The sequence below is a fragment of the Hyaena hyaena genome, unplaced genomic scaffold, assembly GCF_003009895.1.
Source record: "Hyaena hyaena isolate Hyena2069 unplaced genomic scaffold, ASM300989v1 scaffold_613, whole genome shotgun sequence".
NCBI classification, from domain to species: Eukaryota; Metazoa; Chordata; class Mammalia; order Carnivora; family Hyaenidae; genus Hyaena; species Hyaena hyaena.
This window is the reverse complement of record NW_024081245.1, coordinates 1068982-1076651: the sequence shown is the minus strand read 5'-3', so window position 1 is coordinate 1076651 and position 7670 is coordinate 1068982. Positions and strand designations below refer to the sequence as shown.

At 40.1% G+C, this 7670-nt stretch overlaps 1 non-coding gene across 1 annotated transcript; it reads right to left on the bottom strand.

The window, feature by feature from the left end:
• Positions 1–7358: 7358 nt before the first annotated feature.
• LOC120248897 lies at positions 7359–7465 on the bottom strand. The gene has a single exon (XR_005532698.1). It is a non-coding gene; the product is annotated as a U6 spliceosomal RNA (small nuclear RNA).
• Positions 7466–7670: the final 205 nt, after the last annotated feature.

Here is a 7670-nt window from a genome sequence, read left to right as displayed (position 1 = left end):
AATGGATTTTTTGAAGGGATTTTATTATCCAAAAATAAATTGTTATGACAATTCAAAAAGTACTGTCACCTTGTTGCTTTTCTAAACTGTAAAGATTGATCAGGGCCTGAAACAGGGCTTATTCCTTCCTTGACATCAAAAATACCAAAAAGAACGTGACTATGATACATAAAGTAATGGCTTCCCAAGGATGTCTGTCTGCTCATCTCCAGAGCCTGTGAATATGTTATATTAAATGGCCAGGGGGAATGGCAGCAGAGGAGATTTAGTTTGCTAATCAGCTGGATTTAAAACACGATTACATTGGATTATCTACATGGGCCTTGAAGATGGAAGAAGAGAACAGAAGAGTAAGTATCATAGTGATGCCACATGAGAAAGATTCAACCAGCCATTGCTGGCTTTGAAGATGGAGGGGGGTCATGAGCTAGGGAACATGGGCAATCTCTACAAGATAGAAAAGGCAAGAAAATTAGATTTCCCTCTCAAACCTCCAGGAAGGAATGCAGTCTGGTCAACATCTTTCTGTTGGCCCAGTGAGACCTGTTTTGGACTTCTGACTTCCAGGACTGTTAGATAATAAATTTTTGCTGGGTTAAGTGTGTTCTAAGTTTGTGGTAATGTGGTGTAGCAGCAATAGGGAACTAATGGAGTGACTAATCATATTGGATGACCTTGACTCCTTTTTGCCAATTACCCCTTTTCACTCTCTTTTCTTCCCCCAAAGAAAGGAAATTGGCAATCCTATTTGATTTCTACCAAACCAGTGACTTACTTCAAGGACCTGTTGGCCAATCAGTAGCGTTGGGGGAAATCTGAATCAATTTGTCTCTGCAGAACGGCCGCCCGTGTTAAGCAATAGGTAAGGAAAACTATTTGGCACCACTTACTTGAGTCAGTTGGAAGAAAAGATGAAATTAGTAGGCTCTCGCTAGAAGGCTTCTTCCCTTGGGCCCACTAGACATTTCAGGTGAATCTGTGAATATACTGAAATAGTCTACAAGTTGAGTTGCTTCTGAGGATTTTTCTGTTGAACAAATCCTTCAAGAGATCTGCGACCAGAAAGAGAATGTTGATAGGTGTGCGGCTGTGGTGCAGCGCATGATGCTGTGGTCTTGGTGTTACAGTAAAAAAAAAAAAGCTACAGCTGATGGAGCCTCTGCTATGACATGTGTTGTCACATAGCTCACTGTTTTGTTTTTTTTTTTAATTTTTTAAAGTTTATTCATTTTTGAGAGACAGAGACAGAGCATAAGCAGGGAAGGAGCAGAGAGAGAGGGAGACACAGAATCTGAAGCAGGCTGCAGGCTCTGAGCTGTCAGCACAGAGCCTGATGCGGGGCTGGAACTCACTGACTGCAAGATCATGACCTGACTTGAAGTCGGATGCCCAACGGACTAAGCCACCAGGTTCCCCTAATTCACTGCATTTTAATCCTCCCGCCCTCCCTCCAAGGTATTAATAATCCCACGCTTCACATGAGGAAATTACGTTGCACAGAAGCTGACAAACTGGCCTGTTTTGTAGGCAGGGAACAGTGGTGCCAGAATTGTAGGTCTGGGCCATCTTCCCTGACATGTCTTTCTTTCCCTGACATCCTGCTGCTCCCTAGCCTGCTGGCTGTTCGTACCTCCTTCTTACTATTGTAAGTATTAAAAGAGACTCTATGTATGAAATAGATTTTGTAATTACTTAGGTAAAGAATTGGGGGAGAGACTAGATAGCAATGGATCAACTGAGAAAATCTGCCTTGAAATCCATCATAAGTATGCTTTAGCAACTGACTGAAAAGAATAGAGACCAAGTCTGACCAAGATCCAAGTTCTTTCTTATCCCCCCTTAAGATAAAATATTGCTCCTGCCTGCTGTATCTTCATAGATTTAAAAAAGTTAATAGTTGATCTATATCGGTGGTTCTCAACCTCAAGGTGATTTTACCCCAAGGGAACACTTGCGATGTTTGGAGACGCTTTGGTTGCCACAAAGTGGGGCTGCACCCAGTGGGCAGAGGCCAGGGCTGCTGCTAAAATTTCTACAGGCATATGACAACCTCCCACAACAAAGAGTTATCTGGCACAAAATGTCAACGGTGCCGAGGTTAAGAAGCCACGGTCTATAGGGCCAAGGAGAAAATGCGTACAATTAAATTCCTTATATTGTTGATGAATTATAAGAAGCAGAAAACTGATGTTATGTTTATAATAAAATGAATATGGAAATAGGGGCACCTATTAATCAGTCAGTTAGGCATCTGACTCTTGATTTCAGCTTAGGTCATGATCTCGCAGTTTGTGAGTTCTAACCCTGCATCGGGCTATGCACTGACAGCACAGAGCCTGGGATTCTCTGTCTTTCCCTCTCTCTCTGCCCCTCCCCCCTCAAAAATAAACAAACTTTGAAAAATAAAAATAAAATGAGTACGGAAATAAAATAAACAAGCTTCATATTAACCCTTCTTTTTTCAGTGGCGTAGAGAGGCTCCTGACAGATGCTGTGGAGAGATCAGGGAAATGAGAGGACAGTTTTGGTCATTTATGTAACAAGGTGAGAGCAGAGCTACTCCTCTCACAGACTGGAAATGTGGGATAGTCAGTGTGGGAGCGAAGTAACTGTCTGAGAGGAATGTTTATTCAAGAGAAAGAGATTGGGCTTTGTTCTCTTTGCACTTCCCCCATAAAACCAGCCAGTAACTAAAGAGCTGGGCAAGACTTCCTGCTACGATGGGCAGCAGCTGAGCTCTCCAAGCCTGGGTGGCTGAGGGTGATGGCAAGGACATTGCCAGGAACCATGTGCCTTCTTCCAGCTGACCTTAAGCGGAGCAAGGACAGTGTGGCTCCAGGCCAAGTGCCATCAAAAGGTGTGATGGTCACATTTGGACACATCTGGATTACAGAGTGAAGGATTTCTACATATGCAAAGACAACATTACTGTTTTTGTTTTGTTTTAAATTATCTGAGTAAATAATTCCTTTACATTAATTTTTTGGTAAGCCCCCAAATCTTCTCCACAGTTGTCCATCTTCAGAAACTAAAATATATTCAGAGTTGTACAGGTACCTTTAGCTGCTCTATCACCCCGTCCTTATTATATGGGACAGGCTTTGACTTGAAGAATTAACTTAAATTCATATCTGAGGTCATGGAATATTTCTTAGTTTTATCATGATGGCTGACACTAGACAGAAGGATTCTTGTGGGTAGACATGGTCTGGTCCATCTTTTATCCTCAGAACCTAAAACCTAGCATGACATTCCCCTAGATATGGTGACAAGAAAATGGCAGTGGGAGGGGAATGTAGAAGGGAGACCCATTTGGGGACAGAATTGCCCTGCTCAAAGGCGTTCGTAGAGTGGCACAAATCAGGAGCTTAAAATGTTAATTTGATGAACAAAACCAATCTCTCAGAGATGGTTCCACACTTCTACCAGAGGAGATGCCATTGATCTAAGGGCTTCAGCTTTTGTGTAAAGCAAGAGTATCCTGGATGGGGAGACACATGTGTCCCTCTTCTCCTGTGCTCCGGTGAGGCTGGGGTGGCAGGGACCGTCCTTCCTGTTTCTGAGACCATGGTCCATCTACCATTAGAGCCATGGCTGCAGCAACATCTATTCTGCTCTTTCTGCTGCTTCCTATTCTCTCATTTAAGCTTGTAAACTGCCTTTCAAACGGGAGCAGCCATGGGCCTGTATGTGCCTTCAGCTGTTTCTAATTCTCTCGCAGGCCCACTCCCTCCCAATAAATGACACCTAGTAGAAGGTGTTTTACAGCTCCACTTGTTAATAGCGCCAGATGGTTCTGTAACAAGACCTAACATAGCAGTCAAGGTTAAAACACAAAATCATATAATAGGAGTAAGATAAATAGAATTTCATATACAAAAGAAGAGGCTGAACCATTTAATTTTTAAAGTGCCTTCTAATTCTAAAATTCTAACCTATAAAACAACATTTCCTCAAAGTTGAAGGATATGTTGTTTTGTACTTGGGCCGTTGGAAATCCCCCCAGTTAGTAGCGTTAGCTCATCTTCATAGATTCTGCTATAAACAAGTGAATTAATGATAATGGGATAATTGAATCCACTCCTTTTCTCTGTCTCAGGGATTCAGGACTGAATGTCTATGGAACACTATAGGATTCCTCATTGTGTTTAAGTATATATATTTTTAATGTGATAGAGAACATGAGCAGGGGAGCAAAGGGAAGAGAGAGACAGAGAGACAGAAAGCTAGGGACTCCCAAGCAGGATCCACACTCAGTGTGGACCCCGATGCAGGGCTCGATCCCACAACCCTGGGATCATGACCTGAGCCAAAAATCAAGAGTTGGCCACCCAACTGACTGAACCACCTAGGCACCCCATTAGTTATTTTTTTCTTTTGCCAATCATTGTGTTTAGAAGATAATAATTGTCAACAAATAATTGCAGGCTGCACTATCAGATAAATTATTTTTCTTTAACCCTTCATAATTAATGATGAACATTTTCTTCCTTCTTTTGAGATGAGAAAAAATCTGAATGGATATCAAGGCCTCAGTTTAACTTGAAAATATGAAAAATTAACTTATCATCCTTTGCTACTTTGTGATTCATGTTGATTAATTGCCAACTAGTCGCTATTGAGCTAATCTATAAGCACAGAGAGATCTATTAATGAAGAAGTAACAAGCAAAATGGTAAAGTGCTGCTGAACAGATCTGTGTATACTGTCCACAGCCCTATTCAGGATGGGTGAGAGAGGAGGGTGTGGGAATAAGCAGTGTGTTCCAACCTTCTCGGTAATGACAAGAAGAAATACAAACTTCTAGGAGTTTGGCTCCTTTGGCAATTTCAGAGCCACCACCTGTAGTATTAGAAGACTCCCACTAGGTGGCACCATGTAATCAGTGTTCTTTTTCATCAGCAGAAGGAAGCCTGCCTGGCCTTCCTGCATCATAGAATAATTTATTGTTCTGTGTTTGTTAATTTGGACTCAGAGAAAAGTTTCAGCTCACTCCACACATCCATGGCCTTTTCTGTCTTCATTCTTTCCTGTTTTTTTTTCTTTGGTTCTTGGGAATCTGGGTCAAAACCTAGGGATAAGCATAGAGTTGATGGCTACCATGGTAGCGATAATCATGACAGACAACTTAGAGAGACACTGATAATGGCCTGTTATTGAAGGTTTATGATGTTTTTCAGATATTACTTCCAAGACTCAAGGCAACTCTGCAAGGTTGCCTTCACTTTATGAACAAAGAAACTAAGGTTCAGAGAACTGAATCAACTTTCCCAAGGATACCCAACAAGGAGGTAGAGAGGCACAGGACGAACCCAAGTTTATGTAGTTGCTAAGACGTTAATGGTCCTTGGGTCATTCACAGAAGTTGAATATTGGGTATAGTGAGAAAAAACAAGAGTTTAGCCTTTATGAAGTTCATGATCTAAAAGAGGATATAGAGTAAAAATAAAGGAAATAGAGCAAATTATTTGTAATACAAATGAAAAAAACATGTATATGTATATATATAAGACATTTATAAGACAATGAATTTATAAGGAATGTGAAATTGTTGGGTACATTTACTAGGTGTAGAGTCAGGAAGACATCCCAAAGTTGATTCTTTTCTTGGAGTAGAATTTTTCTGTGGGGACAGTTCTGAAGACATGAGTGATAAAGGCAGAATAAAGAGCAGATATTCTTGGGTTTACTTCTCAAACTCCTGAATCCTTATTATTGATGGTGAGTTCCTTTTTCTCACGACACTTGAATTTCCTCTATGTTCTTGGAGGTGTTGTCTCAACTAGCATTCCATACATAGATGAAGAAATCTAAGGAAAATGTTTTGAGGGTTAAGAAACCCAACTATTCCAGATTCTTTACCCTGTAGAGCCATAAAAATAGCAAGAGCCAGGAATCTCATAACACTAAACTAAATGAATGTTTATTTGCTAGGGGCTAGGCATCCCACCTGGTACCTTGCATGCACCACTGAACTTAATCTTAACCCAACTCCTTAAAATGAGCATTCAGTTAGTATTCCCTCAGAGTGTCGAGCTTCGGCAGGTTGTGTAACTCACCAGAGAGCACACAGCTAGAAGGTGATGAAGCCGGGATTTCATCCAAATTGGGAGATTAGAGAACCCAGCTTTTTACAATGCTTCCATTTAACATGCATGCTACAGGGCAGTGAGCAAATGCTCTGGCCATTGTAATACTAACTTAAGTTTGATTTGTAAGTTTCAAAGAACTTTCAAGGATGTTACTGTGTTTGAGGCTAGCAACAACCCAATGAGAAAGACAGTTTAGATTTTCTTACTTCTCCCTTCCCTTCCATTCCCCTTCCTGCTGATGGACACACATGCCTCCAACAGGGAATTGAGTGCCTTAAGTTAAGTCACAGAGTTACTAAGTGGTGGACACTGGACTTGAACCCAGAGGTCTCATCCTTAGCCCATTGCCTCTCTCATACAATAGCAGCACCCCTTTATATTAAATAATGTATTATTAGGTAACATTTCTGCCACTGGCACTCAGAATACATTATCTCTAAGAGTTCTGTTAAAAGTCAAGCAAGCTATTTAGGAAAAACTGTATGAATATCAATAATACATAAAGGCATATATTTTAAATTACTCCAAACTCCTTGCAAAGGAAAAAAATCTAAAATGATTTTCCAAATATTTTATATGAATGATTTTGGAGACATACGCATTGAATTATAGAACTATTTGGAGTCAACATCTGTGTTTTTTATGTGTTACAAATAGAGAGATCTGTACTTTATTAACACAAACAGAACATAGTAGAGTTTAAAAGTAAGAAAGCTATTCAGATATAGCCTATAATATTACAGTGAGTTTTTATATAGTCCCAATATTTCCAGTATTCTCTAAGCTGAAAAATTCTGTGAACTCAGTGAGGGAAGAGTGGTCCAAAGGAAAGGACCCTAGGGTAGTCATCAAGTGGGTACGGTGTCAGTAGTCACTATACCACTCTGGACCCCAGGCTCTTGTCTGTAACAGCAAGACCCTGGAGACCTCTAAGGTCCCTATACTTCTAAAGAATAGTTCTTAATCTGAATAATATCTTGAGATTTCTGTTATTCACCAGAAGATCTAGAACTTTTAAGAATGGTCCAAACTGAAAAGTAAATTGTGAATTTTCCATTACTCTTTTAAAATTATTTTTATTATTTATTCATTTTTATGGAGATTTTTTCTTTATTGAAAAACTTAAGACTTGGGCACATCAAATAAAACCATTTCTGGGGGAGAAAACTCAAAACCCACAATAGAACAAAAAAAGTTAACACTGTCTGGGCCATAGCAGAACCCAGAGGATATATTCTTTTAATTGAAAAATTCTAGGTGCTTCATAAAAATATGGAATGCTTCGTGGCTTTGCGTGTAATCCTTGCGCAGAGACGATGCTCATCTTCTTTGTATTGTTCCCATTTTAATATATGTGCTGCCGAAGCGAGCAGCCATTAATCTTTTTTACCGGTGAATTCACAAATGGTGAAAAAACATTTTGATGTGGAAAGCTCAGGTTCTAGTTTCAAAGCACCAACCTGGCTACTTCCATACTAAAACATGCAGGATGGATGTACAGTCTCAGGTCATTTGCCATCATTGGTAGAAAAAGTCAAATGCTGTGCAAAGAGAAAATGCTAGTGAACACAGATTCAC